The sequence below is a fragment of the Rhinoraja longicauda genome, chromosome 2 (assembly GCF_053455715.1).
Source record: "Rhinoraja longicauda isolate Sanriku21f chromosome 2, sRhiLon1.1, whole genome shotgun sequence".
In the NCBI taxonomy this organism is placed as follows: Eukaryota; Metazoa; Chordata; class Chondrichthyes; order Rajiformes; family Arhynchobatidae; genus Rhinoraja; species Rhinoraja longicauda.
In genome coordinates, this window is record NC_135954.1 from 97,584,754 (window position 1) to 97,608,018 (window position 23,265).

Below are 23,265 nucleotides of genomic sequence, written 5' to 3' on the forward strand. Positions count from 1 at the left end.
AGCGTGCAGCAGTCTTTCAGGGATCGCTGGGTGTTGATCCATAGCGTTACCTCATCCAGCTTGTTGGAGAGTGACCGGAAATTTGCGAGAAAGACGCTTGGTAGGGATGGTCTTTGTGGAGCCCTCCGTAGCCTGGCCTGCACCCCCGCTCTCCGTCCACGTTTTTGCTTCCTCTCCCTGCGCTGACTCCGTCTCCTTCCCTCTGGTGTGGTGATCCAGGGGGCTGTTCTGCCTAGCTCCGTCGGGATTTTAGTGAGGGTTCTGTAGTACTCACAAGCCAGTCTCTCGCAGCCGCGTCCGATGTTGAGCAGCTGCGTGCGGCTCCATGTGCGATCCGCCTTCCGTGAGCTGCAGTGCCTTGGGGGACGTGCTGCCGCTGTGTCCGGACTCGCCGCCACGGGCTCCGACTGGATTACGGTGGAGGTAAGTGTCATGGATTTTAAATGAAAATTGAATGACCTGTTTTTTCTGCCTCGTCTGCTGCTGGGCTGCTCCGTGCGGCTCTATAAGCGATCCACCTTGCGTGGGCTGCAGCGCTTTGGAGATCGCGATGCCGCTGTGTCCGGACGTGCCGCCGCTAGCACTGTCGGGATTTTGGTGCTGGATTTTCCTGTACGGCTGGTGAGTTTTGGGTATTCTTTTCTGTGTTTTTTAGGTACCTGGTTTTCACAGCTGCGTTCGCTGCTGGGCTGCTCCGAATTGCATCGGTCTGGAGAGCTGCAAAGCCGCCGCGTCTGGATGCGCCGCCATTTCCACGCAAATTTCTCTCCATGGCTCTACCATTTACTATGTAAGTTTTGCCCTGGTTTGACATACCAAAGTGCAACATCTCACATCTTGTCAGTGTTAAATACCATTTGCCATCCCTTGGTCCACCTTCCCTACTGATCTAGATCCTGTTGTAAACTTAGATATCCTTCCTCGCTATCCACTATATTACCAATTTTGGTGCCATCTACAAATTTATTAAACAATGTTGTCTACATTGTCATCCAAAATGTTAATATCAATAACAAATAACATTGGACTCCATTGTCACAGGCCTCCAGGCATTAAACTTACCATCCACAACACCCTTTATTCCTTTCTCTAAGCCAATTTTGAATCCACAGAGGATTGTGGGCATTGGAACAAATTGCCAAAGGTCTTAGTAGAGGCAGGAGTAAATATAGTGTTTAAAAAACATTTGGACAGGTACATGAATAGGAAAGCTTTAGACAGATGTATGCCAAATGCAGGCAAATGTGATAAGTGTAGATAGGCATTTTGGTTTGCATGGATGAGTTGGGTTATAGGGCTCATTTCCTATTTTAGAAGTTTCTGTCTCTGATACTATGGAACAAATCTTCACAATTTGTCATTTCAAACTGTCTTTTGTTGTCCAATTAAAAATGCTTCAATATTTCTGTTTTCGTATACAATGATACCTTTTCACTCCTGACATTAAATATGTGTCACTTGACTATAGTGTCCTTCCTCAACGATATCAGTGGTGGACCAGCTTCTTCAGCTTCATAACAAGTTCAATGCGTTACGCTAATCCGAAGGAGGGTCCCGACTCAAAACATCATCCACCAATGTTCTCTAGAGATGTTGCCTGACCTACTTGGTCACCAACACTTTGTGTCTTTTTCCGTAAAACAGCATCTGTAGTTCCTTGTGTCTCAATTTGTCTTTAATGGCTCTCTGTACACATAACATAAAGCAGTACAATGTGTAGGAAGGAACTGCAGATGCTGCTTAACATTGAAGATAGACACAAAATGCTGGAGTAACTCAGCAGGTCAGGCAGCATCTCTGGAGAAAAGGAATAGGTGACTTTTCTCATCAAGACCCTTCTTCATACTGAGAGGCAGGGCAGATGGAAACTAGAGGCATAAAAATGTACAAAGAACAAATGAATGAAAGGTATGAAAAGAACAAATTAAAGCCAGCACCGATAATCAAGAAAAGATGGAGCCCCCAAAGGTCCATTGTTGGTTGTGGAAAAGATAATAATGAGGGGATACGAACAGTGAAACTAAGCACGACGACAGTGAAACTGGTCGGACAACTAGGGTGTGGGAGGGACAGAGAGAGAGGGAATGCAAGAGTTACTTGAAATTAGATAAATCAATATTCATACCGCTGGGTTGTAAACTACCCAAGGTATTACTGAGATATTATTCTTCCAATTTGCTTTTGGCCTCACTCTGACAGTGGAGGAGGCCCAGGACAGAAGGGGGAGTATGGGAGTGGAAAGAGGAGTTCAAGTGTTTAACAACTGGGAGATCACATGGGCCAAGGCGGACTGAGCTAAACGACCGCCCAGTCTGCCCTTGGTCTTGCCTATATATACACACACGAGTCCACACTTAGAAAAACGGATACAGTACTACACGGGAACAGGCACTTCGACCCACATACAAGTTACACTGATCTCCTCTGCCTGCACGTGATCCGGATATAATAACTTCAAATGTCCTTTTTCATCTGCTCTAAAAGGCACCTTCATTGGATCATTTTGATATACCAGTTACTTTATGATTAACTGCAATCTTTTTACAAATCTGTCATGATTTTACCACAGTTCATGTAATAGTTTATCTGGCTGAAATTTTATACAAACAGGATCTGTAATGATCCTTTATCTATTTCATGAAAATAAAATATAATGAAATTAATCAATCAGAGGATTTTCTTCATAAATACAAACCGCTTTTTTCCAATTTCCTCATACTTTCAAAGTTGTTCATTACTTTTATTTCATATATCAATCCTTAGAAACTAGCTAATGCCAAACAATCTGACTCATTCCTTTCTCTTTACTTTTGAATAATATTTTTAAATGTTCCATTTTCAAAGATTTTGCAGCCTTTTCATTCTTTAGTACCCTGAGATTCTATTATTGGTATTTAGTGACTTTCTACTCAAGGGTCCAGATGTAATTTATCTTTTTTTGTGTGCTTTATCTAAATCTATATACCTGTGATACTGCTACAAGCAAGATTTTCTTTGTACCTATACCTCACCATACAAATGCTTGACTTGACCTGTTTTCCATCTTTTTTTCTTTTAACATTGACTTTACTCTTAAGTCTCCCACTATTTTCCTAGGGTAGGATGCTAGGCCCTATCATTGTGCTCCATTCTGCTGTAAATCGCATATTAGGCATTCTTGCAAATAGCCTTATTACAACTTGCAAGTGGCAGGTTTTCTCCAGGTGCTCCGGTTTCCTCTCACACTCCAAAGACATACAGGTATGTAGTTTAATTGGCTTGGTAAAATTGTAAATTGTCCCTAGTGTGTGTAGGATAGCATTAGTGTGCAAGGATCGTTGGTCGGAGCGGACACGGTGGGCCGAAGGGCCTTTTTCTGCACTCTATCTCGAAACTTAAACTAAACTAAACTAAGATAGACACAAAAAGCTGGAGTAACTCAGCGATTTAGGCAGCATCTCTGGAGAAAAGGAATAGATGGCATTTCGGGTCGAGACCCTTCCTTTGCCCACTTTCTAAATCCTGTTGCAACCTTAAACAAGCTTTTTCATTGTTCTCTATACCACCAATTTGGTATCATCTGCAAACATGCTAATCATGCCATCAGCATTCTCATCCAAATCATTAATATATATAACAAGCAACAGTAGACCCAGCAGCAATTCCTCTGGCATACAACTCATCATAGGCATGCAATCTAAAAAACAACTCTCCACAGGAATTGAGGGCCTGAACTATAGGGAGAGGTTGATTAGTTTAGGACTTTATTCATTGGAACACAGGAGGACGAGGAGTGATCTTCTAGAGGCATACAAATTCATAAGAGGAATAGATCAGGTAAATGCACAGTCTTTTACCCAGAGTAAGGGAATCGAGAACCAGAGGACATAGGTTTAAGGTGAGGGGAGAAAGATTTCATTGGAACCTGAGGGGTAACCTTTTTTACACAAAGGATTGTGGTTGTATGGAACGAGCTGCCGGAGGAGGCAGTTGAGGCAGGTACTATCGCAATGTTTAAGAAACATTTAGACAGATGCATAGATAGGATAAATTTAGAGGGATATGGGCCAAATGCAGGCATGTGGGACTTGTGTAGATAGGGCATGCTAGTCGGTGTGGGCAAGTTGGGTCAAAGGGCCTGTTTCATGATTTTGTGACTATGACTCCACACATAATTTATCACATGCTATCCTTGCTACCCTTTTACATAGATTATCTTTGGATTCTCCTTTATCTCCTTAACCATGGATATCACATGGGCCTTTTTAGCCTTCCTAAATTCCTTCTATAGTATACTGTTCCATCTCCTAATCCTCAAGGGGCTCACTTAATCCCACCTGACTAAACGTGGCATATAATAATAATAATAATAATCATTTATTTTATATAGCGCCTTATCAGGTGCTCAAAGCGCTTTACATAAACAATCAAACATAAAAACAAACAGACAAACTATCCTAATGGAGAAGCGGCGAATAAACAATGCCAGCGTCCTCTCACGTCAGGGTCCGGCAGTAGAGAACAAAAAGCACAGGACACATAGATACAATTTTTACACAATTTTTAAACAAACAGCCATCACAGTGATTGCTCTAGGCACACCCTCACTGTGATGGAAGGCAAAGTCTTATCTCCTCCTGATTTCTTCTCCCGTGGTGCCACGAGGTGATCGAGGCTCCCAACTTTTTGAAGCCCCCACCGGGCGATGGTAAGTCCCAGGGCCGAGCCAAGCAGGCCGATGAAAGTCTTGAGCCCCCACCGGGCGATGGTAAGTCCCAGGGCCGAGCCGAGCAGGCCGATGAAAGTCTTGAGCCCCCACCGGGCGATGGAAAGTGCTGCGGCCGAGCCACGCAGGGCGATGAAGGGCCTGCAGCGGGTTGATCATACCTCGCACTTTGGGGCGGTTGAAGCTGCTACGGCTGGAGCTCCCGAAAGCCGGTCGCCAGCCAGGGACCTGCGAACTCCCGACGTTGTGGTCTGCAGGGCCCACGGCCAAAGCCTCCGAGATGGTAAGTCCAGGCCCTGCGACCGGAGTTTTCAAGGTCGATCCCAGCTGGAGGCCGCCGACTCCACGATGTTAGGCCGTAGCGCGAACGGAGATACGACACGGTAAAGGTCGCATCTCCGTTGAGGAGGAGATTTGAAAAAAAAGGTTTCCCCCAACCCCCCCACCACCCCCCCACATACACAGAGTTAAAAATAAAATAAAACGTACAATTAAACGATGACAGACAAAAAAACAAAAAAAAAGACAGAGAGACTGCCGGTGAGCCGCAGCTGCAGAACACAGCCACGCCCCCAAGCTGCCTCTTTCTTTTTCCTAACCAGACCCTCAATATCTCTCGAAAATCAAGGTTCTCTAACCTTGCCAGCCTCGCCCTTCACGGGAAAATGCTGGTCCCAAACTCTTCATATCTCTTGTTTAAAGCCTCCCACTTGCCAGTTGTCCCTTTACCTGCAAACTGAGTTCCTGTCTGATACCATTGAAATTAGCCTTCCTCCAAATTGAGGACCAGTCCTATATTTTCCGTGTCTAACCAAGACTAATAGAGGTATTCCAAAGCACTCCCCATTAATACATCAACCACTTGCCCAGCCTCATTTCCTAAGAGGAGGTCAAATGTATCCTAATGTCTTGAAGGGCCATCTGCATATTGCTTCTGGACACATTTATCAAATTCTGCCCCAACTAATCTCTTAGCTCTATGGCAATGCCAGTCAATGTTATGGAAGTTTAAATCACCTATTATTGCAATCTCATTATTACTACACCTGTCTGTGGTTTCAATACATATATACTCCGCGATCAATTGCTATTTGCAGAAAAGAGTTTGATATTTCCACCAGCTGTGTTTGGACATGTTCCCTAACTTCATTTCTGAAATATCTGTCTTCAATGTTTAGACTATACATCCTTCTCTTGAATTCCATAACCAGCAGAAATTGTTTCCCATCAACTACCTTCTGAACCCCTCTTCAGGCCTTAAAGACTTAGTCAGGTCATCTCTTAAATTCATCGATTCCATTAATCGTAATTTGTAAAATTTCTCCATGTAATTTAGCTCTTCAAATCATTCTAGTAATGGTAAACTGCACTTTCTCCAAAGCCAATATCTCCTTTCTAACACATAATCCAGGTGTGTCTAGTATAGTTGTTGGATAATTTCTATCACCTGGCATTCTAATCTTAAATGCAGGCCTGAATTCCAGTTACATTTGTGATTATTTTCTATATCTTTTCGCCACATTGTAATGATCTATGTGCAGACTCCAAAGATTCATTAAGCAAACACTGTTTCTAACTTTTAACCATTCATAAAGCATTTTCTAACTTTTTTAATGCCAAAATAATCTAACATTTGCCTCAAGTGAAAGCCACTTTCCACATTTTGAGTTGGAAGTTTAGTTCAGTTTATTGTCACATGTACTGAGGTACCGTGAAAAGTTTTTGTTGTGTGCTAACCAGTCAGTGGAAAGACAATATATGATTATTATTGAGCCATCCACAGGGTACAGATACATGATACAAGGAAGAATGTGAATAACATTTAGTGCAAGATAAAGCCAGTAAAGTCAGAACTATCCTTTTTTCCCCAGCTGTTATTAGGCAACTGAACCATCCTACCAACAACTAGAGAGCAGTTCTGAACTGCTATCTACCTCACTGGAGACCTTCGGACTATATTTGATCTGAATTACTGGCTTTATCTTGCACTAAACATTATTCATGTTATTTCCTTTGTCATGTATCTGTACACTGTAGATGGCCCGATTGTAATCATGTATTGTCTTTCCGCTGACTGGTTTGCACACAACCAAATGTGACAATAATGTGACAATAAACTAAACTCAAACTGTGGAAAATGGCTTTCAATTTAAGGCAAATAAATGTTAGATTGTTCGGGCATTTAAAAAGTTTGAAAGGACTTTTAACCATTCACGCAGTCTATTAATATTGCTTTGATTTGCCCTATTTGCAGAGCTGCCTGTCTTTGTGCCATTGTCAAACTGCCTCAGCATAGATGTTTGAGGGATACCAGTAGTCACATTTGAGCACTTGTCCTTATCACCACTCTTGCACTCCCACTGTCAGACAATATAATTTGAAGATTAATAATTCACCTTCAATGCCACGAAGATCAGCTTAAGCTAAAAGTTTCTTGTGCAAGGTCGTATTAAATGTCTGCAGAACTGAGCATCTGGGGACTCCACCTCCAACTGTGTGGAGTTGGAGCCTTCCACACAAAGAGTCAGATAGTCAGATAGACTGAAGAGTCAGATAGATATTTGGGCTTGGACTCTGGGGTGGACTGATCCACAACTTTCTGGCTTGGGATGACCCACAGCCTTTTCGTCAAGTGAGAAAGTCCTACCAACTAAATCAAAATTGCCTGTGTATTAACAACTGCATGATATCATACTGTTATTGTTTGAGCACATTCCAGCTAAGTGCTCTGAGAACAAAACTGCCTTGTGCTATGTTAACAATAAACCCTTCAAATGATGTATATGAAATTCACCTGCTTACTATTTTTACAAAAATATTTAATGAACAATTTGATGAACATCTGACTATCAACACACAGTTGTGTTTTACCCAAATTACACAAATAATTTTTGAACCACCCTCAGTCTTTGCTGAAAAAGGAACACGCGAATGGAGGGTTGCTGCTTTTGTGTTGAGAAGCATCACTGGTTCCTGTTGGAAGTGGGCAGTTATGATGTAAAGCTTCAGAAAGGCTGTGGCTCACTCTTTAAAGAAGACCCATGAAACATTAATCAAGATATGCAATCAATAAATTCTCAAGTGCTGATTGTGCACTAAGAGGTTTGCTGATTTGTGAGCTAGTTTATCATTTGTACCACATTGTGTTCTTTATTCACAAAAAAAGGCAAGTGTTAAAATTGACGTACAAGGATGTGTGCCACTTAGCAAATTAATTATTAACAAAAAAAAACTGCTGGCGCAAGGACTATGACTTCAATTGTTCATGCAGGGCAGCGAGAGAAATTATTCCACGATTTTTACGTCATTCAGAACACAAAAAAATGCAGCCAAAGATTTTGCTGCCTTCATGCTCTGCACCAAACAGTAGATAATTAATGAGATAAGAACAGAAACAAATGAAACAAATTAATTATTAATTTGAGGAATGGCAGGAAATCAATAATGATCAATTATTTAGGGAGATATACAAAAATAAGAACTAAATGACTAAAAACTTTAGCGATGTACCAAGGAGCTTTAACATTTCAGGGAAAATTGAATAGTTGTACAGGAATTCTTAGTTTTCTGTATTGTATTACTTTATTTATCGTGAACTAAAATTAAATACAAATCTTCATTTCAATATTTAGTCATTCGTTTTATATTGCCTGCTTCAATTGAAATTGAATAGAAAGTGTCATTGGTGAAATGTGGTGTAGACATGTATGGAGAAATAACCTGCTCTGAACTTGTAACCACCTTATCCAAGCTATTGATGCCATTTTCAAGCATACAAAGACTCACAATAATTACACTTGCTCATAGAAAAAGGGGGGATTCAAAAAGTAGGATGGTACAGTCTTCTCTCTATAAACTGTTATTTTACTTGCTGTTAATGGACTAAAGAAAAAAAATCTAAAGCACAAATTTGAGCTTAAAATGAGACAATTTATAAATGCAGGGACTAAACTCAAAGATCAATGACCTACCGTGTGCCTTTCAGAGTCCAGTAACTTAATCACTGTACACAGTACCCCTTTAGATGAACTGACTATTTTAAGGTGTACATCTTTTATTGTTTCAATATGTGTAATTTCACAATTTATAATTAATCTTACGTTGAACTTAAAGTATAATGGACATCACAGTTCTAACTCCGAGGAAAATTCTTTGAAGGTAAGCAAGCTATTTCCTGCTATTTCTGCTATAGACAATGGAATGTGTTTAAAGAACTGGAAAATTGCAAATGTCATTCTGTTACTTGGGAAAGGAATAATGGAGAAACCAGAGCCCCAACTTTACTGATAAAAGCTCCATGACAAATGAATCATCATGTGGGGCTCAAATTGCAACTTTCCTTCCTTCTCCCAGCTCCGAAGGTAGATGTTTCCGCTACCTACAAAGTATTTGCTATCTGGCTGAACACCTGATTGCCAAAGTTCCATCGTTCATAGTACAAACTTTGGTTGTGATTTAGCCATATTTCAATACACCACACAGATTAACTGATATTGACCAAAATCTTCAAGTACTGTTTAGTTTAGTTTAGAGATACAATGTGGAATCAAGCACTTCAATCCACTGTCCTCACTTGGTGAGAGTCTGCAATCACCCTACACTAGGAACACTTTACAGAAGCCAATTAACCTACAACCCTTTGGCACGGTGGCGCAGCGGTCGAGTTGCTGCTTGACAGCGCTTACAGCACCAGAGACCTGGGTTCGATCCTGACTATGGGTGCTGTCTGTACGGAGTTTGTACATTCTCCCTGTGACCACGGGCGGTCTCCCTGAGATCCTCGGTTTCTTCCCACACTCCAAAGACGTACAGGTTTGTAGGTTCTTCAGTCTGAAGAAGGGTCTCGACTCGAAACGTCACCCATTCCTTCTCTCCTGAGATGCTGCCTGACCTGCTGAGTTACTCCAGCATTTTGTGAATAGTTTGTAGGTTAATTGCCTCGGCATAAATGTAAATTGTCCCTAGGGTGTGTAGGGTGGTGTTAATGTGTGGGGATCACTCGTCGGTGCGGACTTGGTGGGCTGAACGTCCTGTTTCCGCGCTGTGCCTCTAAACTTTACATCTTTGGAATGTGGAAAAAAAACGGAGCGCCAGGAGGAAACCCATGCGGTCACAAGGAGAACGTAAAAGCCCGTACAGACAACACCTGCAGTCAGGATCGAACCTCGATGTCTGGTGCTATAAGACAACTCGATGGCTGCGCCGCTGTGCTGCCCTGAACTAAATCCAATTCATTTTCAAATCCAATTACTCGCACTTTCTTTTTTTTTTTCAGAAACATATGCTATTTTTAAAAAAATAAACTTGCAGTTTTCAGTGGGAATATTATCTTCTTTAGTGTGATTTTTATACGATTTACTTTGGAGTTCCAGAATAATGGCAAAGGTTGAGAGTAAAATTGTCTGTAATATTTGTTCTTAAACTCTGTGTTTTGTCTCAACCACTATTTCATAGATTTCCTTGCTTTAACACATATACATTCTGTAAAATAAAGTAGCATCATGGCTCTGAGAAATGATCAGGAGCAGAGTACATGGAAAAAATTAAGAGCAATATCTAAACAATCAATATACTCACAATTGTTTTAGCGCAAACCTGACTTTGTTTTCTGCTAATCCTGTTAGGGCAGCTCAATGGCGCCACTGCCTCACAGCGCCATAGACCCGGGTTCGATCCTGACCTCGGGTGCTGTGGAGAACCTGAGAGGAGGATAGAGGGAGCCGGTGGACGCAAGAGCAAGGGCCAGTAAGAGAGTGAACTGGAGTCTTATGTTTCATGTCCCCAAGCTTGACTGCAGGAGGCGCCCCCGGGGCACAAAGTTGGCCGGGCGAGGAGAGGAGAGGGATGACGGTTCTCTGGACAATCCGGACGCGGGCGACGGCTGGATGCCTTGCAGCAGCCTGGGGCTCGCCTATATCGGCACCGCTCTAGAAGGCCAAGCACATGTGCCAGACTGGACATTAAAAATGGCGCCAAAATCTGGCAGCTCTTGCATGAGGTCTCCTCGGCCTATCCAATCTGCCAGTTGCCAAACATTTTTCAACAAGTATTATAATCCAGTTTTACCTTTACCAGACAAGTACAGTGAGCATTCCCGTCCCCCGCCCCGTCCCCCTCCCCCACCCCGCCCCGTCCCCCTCCTCCAGCTGGTGGTGGGTTTGCAATTTTGACTGTATTCCACTGGTTCTTAATGACTATTTTAATTACTTGTTTCTGGGCTCCATTTGTTTGGTGCAGCACTATAATTTTTCATACACTAATGAGTGCTTGCAGTGTCAGCGGTACTCTCCTGTCTGCTGTTTAATTGGCAATGTTATCCTGTTTATTTTCAATGTAAATTCCTTCATCAGAGCATCTTTGATTGTGAAACAGTATACTTGAAAAATAGCATTTCATTGCAAATAATTGCCCAGAAACATTACAATGTTTCATCGGAAGATGGCTGCCAGTATTGCTTTCAACTTGTAACCTTCTGTTTTTCAAACCTCCGAACTGAAGTGCCCACAAAGTTCTTTGCAGACCTGTATATGGCCATTAACTGATGTAAGCAAACATGCCGAACATCAATGGTGATCTTGTTTGCTCCCTCTTAACATTACAGAAACATCAAAAACAACAAACTTTTATTTACAGACAGCTTTGACGTTACGAAAGAGATTGGAAAGTATTGGTGCGCAGAGGCACACAAATCACTGAAGTTTAATATGCAGGCATGGCAAGCAATGATGGCAAACAGTACATTGGTCTTTGTTGCAAGAGAATTTGAGTACAGGAATAAAGACATCTTTCTGAAATGACATAGGAAGCTGGTGAGACAGCCCTGAGATTAATGTCTCTTCCTCTACTTGTGAGAGACCAAATGCAATGAAAGTTCACCAGGTTGCTTCCTGGAATAGCGGGCTTGTGACATGAGGAATATCAAGCAAACTGAACCATGTTGTCTCGAGTTCAGAAAAATTAGGGGTCACCTTATTGCTCACTGGTGACCCTCTGACTATCTTTGATCAGACTTTACTGGCTTTATCTTGCACTAAATGTCATTCCCTTATCAAGTATCTGTACACTTTGAATGGCTCGATTGTAATCATGTATTGTCTTTCCGCTGAATTGGTTAGCACGTAACAAAAGCTTTTCACTGTACCTCAGTACACGTGACAATAAACTAAACTGAACTGAACTGATCTGAGTAATGGAACATGGAAACAGGTCCTTTGGCCCAACTCGTGCAAGCTGAACAAGGTGTTTTATAGTTCACTCCTCAGAGCCGAGGGAGTGAACTACAATACAAATTGTGAGGAAGCTTAATCTCTACTGTTTTGAGATGAGGTTTACTATTTCCGTATACCAAATATTAATGGAAGTAAATACATTAAATCAGAATATATGTCTATAAGTTAACATGTTAGTCTCAAGAGATCAGCCTTTTCAGAACAGAGATGAGAACAAATGTACTCATCTGGAGGGCAGTGGATCTTAACAATTCGTTACTTAGGTCAATGGAGGCTCAATCACAATTTATATTCATTATTAGAGTTGATAGGTTATTAGACACTGGGGAAAAGTGGGGAATGAGGGGAAAGGGATATTTGGTTAGTCCAGGAAAGTGGTATTGAGGTAAAATATCAGCCATGTTCTTATTGAGTAGAATGTCAGGCCCTTGGGGTCTGATGCACTATTGCTCATAGACTCATAGAGTCAGTCAAACATTGTGGCAACAGGCCCTTAGGTCCATATCCCTCAAGACCTGTCCCACCCATGTGCCTATCTAACTGTTTCTTAAATGTTGGGATAGTCCCTGCCTCAACTACCTCCTCTGGCAGCTTGTTCCATATACCCACCACCCTTTGTGTGAAACAGTTACCTCTCAGATTCCTTTTAAATCTTTTCCCCTTCACCTTAAACCTGTGTCCTCTGGTCCTCGATTCACCTACTCTGGGCAAGAGACTCTGTGCATCCACCCGATCTATTCCACTCATGATTTTATACACCTCAATTAGATCACCCCTCATCCTCCTGCCTACTCAACCGCTCTCTGGAGCTCAAACCCTCTATTCCTGGCGAAATCTTTGTAAAATGCTCCTGCTTCTATTTATTTTGCTCTGATGTTCTCAGGAAAGCAGCAAAAGTGAAGCACAACTTTTAAATCGAACTTAAATTCTTTATGCATAAAATAGTAAAAGTGTTGAACAATCTACCAAATATGCTAATACATTCAAAAGACCAGGGCGCTTCAGAATTCAGAATGCAGCTGAATGCTAGGCTCGGTGAATTAAGGTCGATCAAATTTTTAATCATACTTCTTAACGCATTGGCTGGACCTCACTATGCTGAGTATATGGTGTTTGAAAGATAGATGCAAATGAAGTCATCAGCAGATAATGGGAGTTGAACTGATACCAAAAGGATTTTTTGTCCCCTTGGGATTTGCTTCCATACAAAGGAAGCTGTTATTGTCTTTGACAATGCCTAATTGAAATTTACCTGGGGAACTCTGCTAAAAGAGATAGTTGCCAGGGCTGTGCATAGCCTCCTTTATCACCCACTCATTAATAATGATTCACTAGTCCAAGTGGATCCGTTGGGCCCACAACTCATTGGGTTGCAATTGTGACGTGGGAAAATCATGCCTTTTTCTTTAAAATAAATGGCTTTTAAAAATAAAAAAAATTCAATGGAGGTATTACTGCGCATGGGCGGTTGACAGGCACAGCAAGTGGAAAAGGAATTTATTAAAGTTTAAAATGTGAATAACAAAATATAATAACAATTTGAACGTTAATAGGATTTCTTGATGCAGGAATTTTCAACATCAGCATCATTTCCCCTTTTCACAACAGGAAGGAGTTGTCGAAAATCGCCACAACAAATGGTAAGAATGCCGCCAAAAGGATCATCGTTCTTTTTGCATAGAGCTCGAAGAGTTCTGCCCACCGCTTCAAAGCTCTCCCTCCTAATCATCGGGCACTCATCCCAAACAATCAGTCTCACACTCTTGATCAAATGAACCATGTAGGAGTTCTTCTCACTGTTGCACATGGTATTATCGATCACTTTGATGGGTATCTTGAATCGAGAATGTGCAGTTCTTCCATCAGGCATCAACGTAGCTGCTATACCAGAGGATGCTACAGCAAAAGCAACATCAACTTGATCTCGAACTTTGGAGAGGATCAAATTGGTGAGAAATGTCTTGCCCATTCCTGCTGGTGAATCAATGAAAAACATTGAAGGAACATTCCTTTCCAAGCAGCTGCACATATGGTCAAACACTGCTCTGCTCAGCATTCAGTAGAGGCTCCTTCTCTTCAACAAATCACTGTTGTTCAGGTCTATTGTACTGCAATTCATACAGCAATTCTGGATTGTCACCATCAAGGTTCATCCTTCAATTTCTTGGTAGTTGCAAATGAAAGTATCCCAGTGTCTTGATGTAATTCCCAAGCTTCTCTTGAATATACAACAGAGCCTGATCGTGATGCTTCGCATCAATTATGACATTTGTATCATTGATTGTTCTCTGTTCTCTTCGAAGGTAATCTTCAGACATTGAATTCTTGAAGCGATCCCATAATTGTCGAGGAGTGTTAATCTCAGCAATCGTCAGCAAAACAAACAAATCTCTCATTGCATCGGGGAGTCTTGTGTGCTCAGCATCTTCCATTTACTGTTGCCAATGGTCATCAGTTTGCAACAAACCTCTTTCTAAGCAGACGTCTTTGAAGGAAGGAAGAATATGTTCGTCATGTGTCCTCGATGAATCGATGGATACTGGCCCTTTTACGTGATGGAGAAGCAGTCTCAAGTAGTAGAAGTCACCACATCTTGGAGAAAAGGTATACACTCGTCCCAGAACGTTCGCTTCAAAAATACCTGAAAGATCTTCCTATTGTTCCATGTGTAAAATCGAGGTACATCAGCATAGTACAGTGTTCTTGCAAATTGATCTCGAGAACACAATTCCATGAATTCAGTTAAAGTTGTTCTCATGATATCTTCATTTCTCACCAGCCGACCAGCATTGATTCTGATGGCGACTCATTGTTCTTATGCTAGATGTACCAGGAGTCGAATGACAGCAGGGCGTCTCTCATGAGTTGGAAATTCAAGGATTGATCCCATTGCTTCCGATGGACCAATGTATCTGCCAGTAAAGTACTGTGCAATTTCGTCATCACTGTTAACACCAAAAACTGCTTGATCACTCCCCTTCGAGGTGTACTTGAACGCGTATTTGACCGACTTTACAGAGGAGCATATCTCAACGTTAATGTGACATTTGAACAACTTCAAGAGCTGAGCATTACAGAGCACCACCCATTCAGAAGTAACAGGTCGATCCCGGCAGCAGGAGGGCTCAGCAGCGATGGTGAGTAAGGTGGGCCTAAAATTGTTGCGTTATCGTGTACCATTTTGGCTGTAGTTCGATCACAACAAACAAACAAGAGTTTTAGTATATCGATGGTTGGCTGGGACATCAGGGTCTCTAGTATTGGAAAAAGATGGCATTGGCCCAAAGGACGTGTGTTAGCAAATTGCAATGCAAATTGACAATGCATGCACACAGATTGAAGGCGTATTTGCTCTTAGTCATTTCCCACTTTTTTTAAACCACTAGATTTTATTACTAATATAATATTTACTCACAGACATCCACTTTTCCTCTCTTTAATTAAGAGGTGCAGATGAAAAGGAACACTCTGTTCAGATCTCTGTTTCTTGATCTTTTATGGACCATTCTCCTTCAAACAAATTCTCTGCATCCTCTTTGCAAACAGTCATTATAAAAAAACTACCTCCACCTATTCTTGTCTGCCCTACAACTTGTAGGAATTTGCTTCCTCATCACCAGTATTTTTTCCTAACAGCCAATAACTTAGTGATGATTCCCATTTGGATGCACACTCAATAAATTTACAGTTTTCACCGATCGACAACTAAAGGAAGCATTTTCCATTTTGGGTCAGAACTCATCTTCAGACCCGTCACCCAAAACGTCACCCATCCTTTTTCTCCAGAGATGCTGCCTGACCTGCTGAGTTACCCCAGCACTTTGTGTCTATCTTCAGTATAAAACAGCATCTGCAGTTCCTTCATTCACGGTTCTGTTTCCTAATCCCATTCACTGGCTTGCCTCCACATCTTTTTATACCTTTGGCTAACAATTACCGATCAATCACTGAGTTAAAATAAGTAGTTGAAAGAACCAACTAGTTTTTGTTTCCTTTGCCTGAAGAAGTCATTCCTAAATCTTCTCCTGAGTGGGATGACTCTGGTTTTTAAGGTTATGCCCTCTCATTGACAATTTCTTTGTCATCTGAAGCTTCTGTCTAGCCTAATATTTCATTTCAAATCCTGAAAGCATCATTAAAATCACTAAGGAATCAGTCTGACTAATAATCAGTCTGAAGAAGGGTCTCGACCAGAAACGTCACCCATTCCTTCTCTCCAGAGATGCTGCCTGTCCTGCAGAGTTACTGCAGCATTTTGTGTCTACCTTCGATTTATCATCATATCATATCATATATATATAGCGCGGAAACAGGCCTTTTCGGCCCACCAAGTCCGCACCGCCCAGTGATCCCCGCACATTAACATTAAAATCACTAACCTACCCAATGACGCCCCAGTGAAGAAAAAATGACTTCACTTAAATATTGGAATTCTACAGACTTCCTGCGGTTCCTTCCTACACTAGAGTGAATGTTAACCCATCCGGCTTAAAGAGGAGGTCTTCCTTCTTTCTGAACGGAGGCATTCCCCCATTACGATGGGCGGAGGCTTTGACAGCATCTCAAAGACTTCCCATCCTCTAAGGAGTAAGCTGAAGCTGACATCAGTTTATAGGTTTCCACTGGGTGCTCTGATTTTCCCCCACATCCCAAAGACTTGTGGGTTGGAAGGTTCATTAGCCTCGTTATATCACCCCAAGTGTGTAAAAATTGAAAGCAAACGTAGGATAACAGAGAATGAGCATGAACGAGTGATCAATGGTCAGCGTGGACTCATTGGGCCAGGGGGCCTTTTTCCATGCTGCGTCTTTCAATGAATTAATTCATTCAATTTGCGGGTATGCAGGTGTCATGGTCTGCAATTACAGATTGAGAGACCAAAGCAACAAGATCTTGCCTATTAATTAGAGTTTATCAAGAATGCGGCATGTCGCAAACAAAACTATAATTGTCTTGCTTCCATGCGGGAAGGAACTGCAGATGCTGGATTACACTGAAGATAGACACAAAATGCTGGAGTAACTCAGCGGGTCAGACAGCATCTCTGGAGAGAAGGAATATTCGGGAGGTTGTTCAATACTTCGAGAATTTTATACACAAAGAATTTAAGATTGATTTAAAAATTGTGCTTCACTTGCTCTGATTTTTTGAGAGCATCAGAGCAATAGAAAAAGACGGAGGAGCAATAGTTCACCAGACCCAAGGGCCTGATGCACTATTCAATAAGAGCTGGCTGATCTTTTACCTCAGTACCACTTTCCTAGACTAACCAAGACGATCAGTCTGAAGATGGAAGACCCGAAACGTCACCCACTCCTTCTCTCCCGAGATGCTGCCTGACCTGCTGAGTTACTCCAGCATTTTGTGAATAGACTAACCAAATATCCCTTTCCCCTAATTTCCCTCTTTTCCCTAATATCTATTACCTATACCAGAGGACATAGGTTCAGGGTGAAGGGGAAAAGATTTAATAGGAATCTGAGGGGTAACTTTTTCACATAAAGGGTGGTGGGTGTATGGAACAAGCTGCCAGAGGACGTAGTTGAGGCTGGGACTATCCCTACGTTTAAGAAACAGTTAGACAGGTACATGGATAAGACAAGTTTGGAGGGATATAGACCAAATGCAGGCAGATGGGACTAGCGTCGCTGGGACATGTTGGGCAAGCATGGGCCGAAGGGCCTGTTTCCACACTGTATCACTATGACTCTATGTATCTAAAAATCTATCAACATATTTATGAATATGTCTTGCTTCAATGTGTGGTTTGCTACCCTGCAGAGTGAACTGACAGATTCCGCTTTCCAAATCTGTCAGTAAGTTCTGTTCATCCATGTTTGACAACCCTTGTGCAGAAGTCTGTGACGTTAATGGTTGATGGCAACAATATTCAGAACAAGATCTGTCCTCTTATATAACACATTTCAATAGTTCAGGCATTTCATGGGAAGAAAATGTGTTTTGTTTAATGGAATCCTGCAACATTTTGGGGCAATATGCAATAAAAAGGAACTGCAGATGTTGCTCTAAACCAAAGATTCACACAAAATGCTGGAGTAACTCAGCAGGTCAGGCAGCATCTCTGGAGAAAATGGATAGGTGGCGTTTTGGAATGGAAAACTTCTTCAGACTGAATCTTCCATTTTCTTCAGAGATGCTGCCTGACCCGTTGAGTTACTCCAGCATTTTGTGTCTATTTTTAATACTTTTGAGCAGTTCGACCTAATTGAAACAAAACGGAATTTCAGAAGAAACCTACCATTTTAGCCGTTACAATATCACATTGTTTAGCATTACCAACTCACAGCAAATTTCTCTCAAACAAAAGCTTTTCACTGGACCTCGGCACGCGTGACAATGATAAACCTAAACCTATTGATTCTGTGCAATCTGGACATCACCTTTTGTGAAGGACGTGAGAGAGTGTAGCCTCAGAGAAGGTACAGAGAGAGGTGCAAAGTTAGAGACCAGCAGATCTTCAGTTACAGATCTTCAGAAGAAGAGTTTGGGGAGCTTCGGGTGCTCAGACCAGACAGTTTTAGGGAAACTTGACTCATTTCCCCAATCTCTTTAAATATGACCTACATCACAGCAATGGGTCATTGAAAGCAACTTCAGAGGCACAAGTAACAAAATAACAACAATCAATCTAGCATGCACAGATTCACAAGTAGGGTAGCTGACAACACTGGTATGAATGTTGAATTCTCCAATTTTAGGTAACCTCTAACCAACGCCCACCCCCCCCCCCAATTTTTCTCCAAGCACAGCCCCAACCCTCCTTTCTTCCCCTCCCACCACCACCACACCCCACCACCCCCACACCCACCCCCTCCCCCCACCCCCACCCCCCCCCCACCCACTCCCCCCACTCCCTTTCCTCCCCTCCTCCCTTAGGCCCCACCTGCATTCCGGACTATTTCTCCTTTCCACCCACCCCCATTACTTTCCTCCCCAGGCTTCACAATCCACAACCCTACAAAACTGTCTCACACTTATTGCTCTTATCTCTGGCCTTTGTTCCAACCATCCGCCTCTCAGAAAATCTCCCTCGTCTGTGCCGACCTGCCATGCTCGGTCCTGCCTCTCCCCTTTTCCAGTTTTCCTCTCCCCCTCTACAATCAGTGCAATCAGTGTGAAGAAGGGTCTCAACCCCTAAACTCACCAATCCATGTTCTCCAGAGATGCTGCCTGAGCCGTTGAGTTACTCCAGCATTCTGTGTCCTTTTGTGTACTAACCAACATCTGCAGTTCTTTGTTTCTCCGTAAGCAGGTCACAGGTTTTTCCAGGTCAAGGTAATCACTTTCATTTTCTCACCTGGGAAACCAAGCAGCAGAAATGGTAATCCTCTATTATTGTTTTTTTTACGCTTGCATTGAATGCAGAGCATGTTTGAGGTCACATCATGGTCTCACTTATTGTTCCATGGCCCACATCCATCATTCAGTTCCTAGTTGGTTACATGAGGCACTTGTATTGTCTGAAGGCATTGTGATGCATCCTGTAGCAAGAACCTAGTCCTGTTCACCCATCACCTCTGTGCTCAGTTGACCACAGAACAGCAATTTTATAATCCTCATTCCAGCTTTCAAATCCTCTGTCACCTCCTCCAGCCTGACAAACTCCTCTAGTTTGGGCTTGTCACCAACCCCAATTTTGACCATGGCTGTTCTTTAAACTGACGGAGGAATAAGATATAGAACTTCCTCTCTCAACATCTCCACCACCACACCTCTCTCTCTCTCTCCTCGTTAAAAGCTACTTCTTTGATTAACCTATTATTTTATAGCAAGTGCTGGGGGGGAACTCAACAAGATGAAGCATCATCTTTGCAGGTATGATCTGTGGGAGAATCTTGGCTTCACTGGCTTTATTATTTATGCTGACTAACTGGATGTATACAAGTTGTTAATGACCAACATATTGTACTTTGCAGAAGAATATTCTGTTATGTTGGTGTCCGTCCATCTGCGAGAGATGATGGCGCGGCTCTGATGTTGTCCTGTTTGCAGTGGGGAATGTATCATGTGTGGTTGCATTTAACAAGTGACGTTGTCTCTGGCCATCAGATTGATGCTGTTGCTGTTGGACTTTTTTGGCATTGGCGCCTGGCCTTCAGGGTCTTGAACCACATGTCGTCATGATGCTTCATACCCACCTGGAGGTCCTTTCTCCACCTCCCACATCAGCCACTTCCCAGTTGTCAGTGCCAACGTTAACATTTTTCATATCTCTTTTAACCCTATCCTTGTAGTGAAGCTTTTATTCCGTGCATTAGCGACTTCCCCGTATAGCACATCTTTGGGGATGTGTCCGTATTCCATCCTGTGTACATGTCCAAGACAGCGGTGACACTCTGCTTGAGGATCATGGGGATGCTTGGCATGTTGGTCAGGGAGAGGACAGATTCACTGGTGATTTTGCCCTTCCAAGAAACTCACAGGATGCGACGAAGACAGCAGAAATGACAATTAGTCAGCTTCTGTTCTGGATGTAAGCTAGTGATGCAGAAGAATAAAACCTTTCCAAATGCCAATTTCGGTTTGCTTGAGTTTTAAAACATCAAACATTGTTGGAATTTACAAAAATGAATGATGACTACAGGGATGGATCCTATAAAGCCAAACTCTCCCCTTCAGCAACACCTCATAGGACCTCGGACACTTCTACATACAGCAGTCGAACCGGGATAAAGCAAGACACATGCATGCATGTGTCATGGACCATGGACCAATATCATGGACCAGCCTTCTAAAGAAAGAACCCTGGGATTTCACAGCATCAGTAAGGAAATCAACAAGAAAAGCAGCTTGTTTGCCACCAGAGAATCTCATGCAAACATCGTTGAAATGACCACACAGGAAAGAATTTAACACAAGGATGGCATGTGGCACTGGATGGACACTAGCAGGGAGCATGTCATAATGTTCTCCTGCAGCTCTGGTCTTTGACCTTCTAAACATAAACATTCTTTGATGGCATGAACGTTGCCTGTGCCTGCTGCCAGGTATTCCTACATTTGAGTATGGACTGCTCAAAGGCACCACCACAGTCATCTGAACTTCTGTCCACACTCATAGAGTCATGCAGCGTGAAAACAGGCCCTTTGGCCCAACTTGCCCACACCGACCAACATGTCCCATCTACAATAATCCCAACTGCCAGCGTTTTCCCCATATCCCTCTAAACCTGTCCTATCCATGTACCTATCTAGTTATTTCTTAAACATTGCAATAGTCCCTCCCTCAATTATCTCTTCTGGCAGCACGTTCCACACACACACCACCCTTTGTCATCTCACACACTAATTCTGCAGTCACATTGTCTTGCAGCACCCATGCAGTTCCCAACGACCTCAAGGACTTGATTCAGTAGCAGTCTCAGCAAAGGTTTCCAGGCATAACATCCCACGGCCTCTCCCTGTACCACTCTGACTGTCCATTACCACCTCATGCTTGTGTTACAGCCTCTAAATATTTTAACAATCAGTTACTTAAGAATGGAAATTGATTTAAATAATCCAAAATATAAAATTCAAAACAAAAATAATGAATTTATTTTAAAACACATCAAACTACGGTTAATTGGAACATACAACGCCGAAATGTATAGCACATCAACAGGCCCTTCAGCCCACAATGTCTCTGTGTCGAACATGATGCAACATCAGACGCAACACCACCTAATGCTTCACAGAAAGGAACATCGAACATTGAACAGTACAGCACAAGTATCCCTTCGACCCACAATGTCTGTACTGAACGTGATACCAAGTTAGACACAAAATGCTGGAGGAACTCAGTGGGACAGGCAGCATCTCTTGAGAGAACGTTTGGGTGACTTTTCGGGTCGAGACCCTTTTTCAGAGTCACTGAAGTTACTCCAGCTTTTTGTGGCTATCTTCGGTTTAAACCAGCATCTGCAGTTCCTTCTTACACAGTGATACCAAGTTAAATTAATCTCCTCTGCCTGCACATGATTCATATCTCTCCATTCCCTGCATATCCATGTACCTATCTAAATGCTTTTTAAGCGCTAAATCAATGAAAAACATAAAATGCGTAGAAAATAAAAGAAAACAAGATACTTACCTTAACCGTCAATTGAATGGAGCCACACTAAGATGCGCCAGTTGTGATTTATCTAAAGCTAATGGACCAGTTCAGGATGATCCAGAATCACCACTTCTATTTCTTTGTAGGTAAGGAAATCACAACCGTGCACAACACTGTAAGGCCAAACTATTAATGAGGAATCATCCACAGCCTTCTATGGGAGATAATCCCAAAGATTAATGATCATATGAATGAAGACATCATTTCTTATCTCAGTCCCAATATCCTTAGATATCAGTGAACTCCTTAGTCAGCAGTAAGAGTCCTTAGGTATCTTATGACCAATCTAATGAGCAAATAATGCAATATTACCTCTCCTTCTCCTCAACCTTACCTCATGAACTTCTGAGTGAATAAATGAACAAATACTTTATTGTCACATATGACAAGTTACAGTGAAATTATTTGCTTGCAACTACAAGGTATGCAAATAGTCGCCACATAAAGGGCGCTTACAAAGTTATAAAGAATCTGCGGCAGGTCCCCCTTTGTGCTCCCCCCTCCCCCTCCCTCACGGCGTCCCTGCCCACACTAGGTCATCCTTTGTTCTTTCCCCTCACGGCAGTCCCCCCACGCGGGTCCTCCATTGTCCATTGTTCTTCCCCCCCCTCACGGCGGTCCCCCCACGCGGGTCCTCCATTGTCCATTGTTCTTCCACCCCCCCTCACAGCGTTCCCCCCCACGCCGAGTCAATAGACAATAGATGCAGGAGTAGGCCCTTCGAGCCAGCACCACCATTCAATGTGATCATGGCTGATCATTCTCAATCAGTACCCCGTTCCTGCCTTCTTCCCATACCCCCTGACTCCGCTATCCTTAAGAGCTCTATCTAGCTGTCACTTGAATGCATTCAGAGAATTGGCCTCCACTGCCTTCTGAGGCAGAGAATTCCACAGATTTACAACTCTCTGATTGAAAAAGTTTTTCCTCATCTCTGTTCTAAATGGCCTACCCCTTATTCTTACCATGTGGCCCCTGGTTCTGGACTCCCCCAACATTGGGAACATGTTTCCTGCCTCTAACGTGTCCAACCCCTTAATAATCTTATACGTTTCGATAAAGTTCTCCATTGTCCATTGTTCTTCCACCCCGGCGGTCCCCCTACGCCAGGTCCTCTTTTGTTCCTTCCCTGTTTGGGTTGTCCAATCAATGAATCTTCTGTTGCACTCCCTCTGGGGCAAGTAGAATTGTTAATTAATTAAAAATGCACACAAT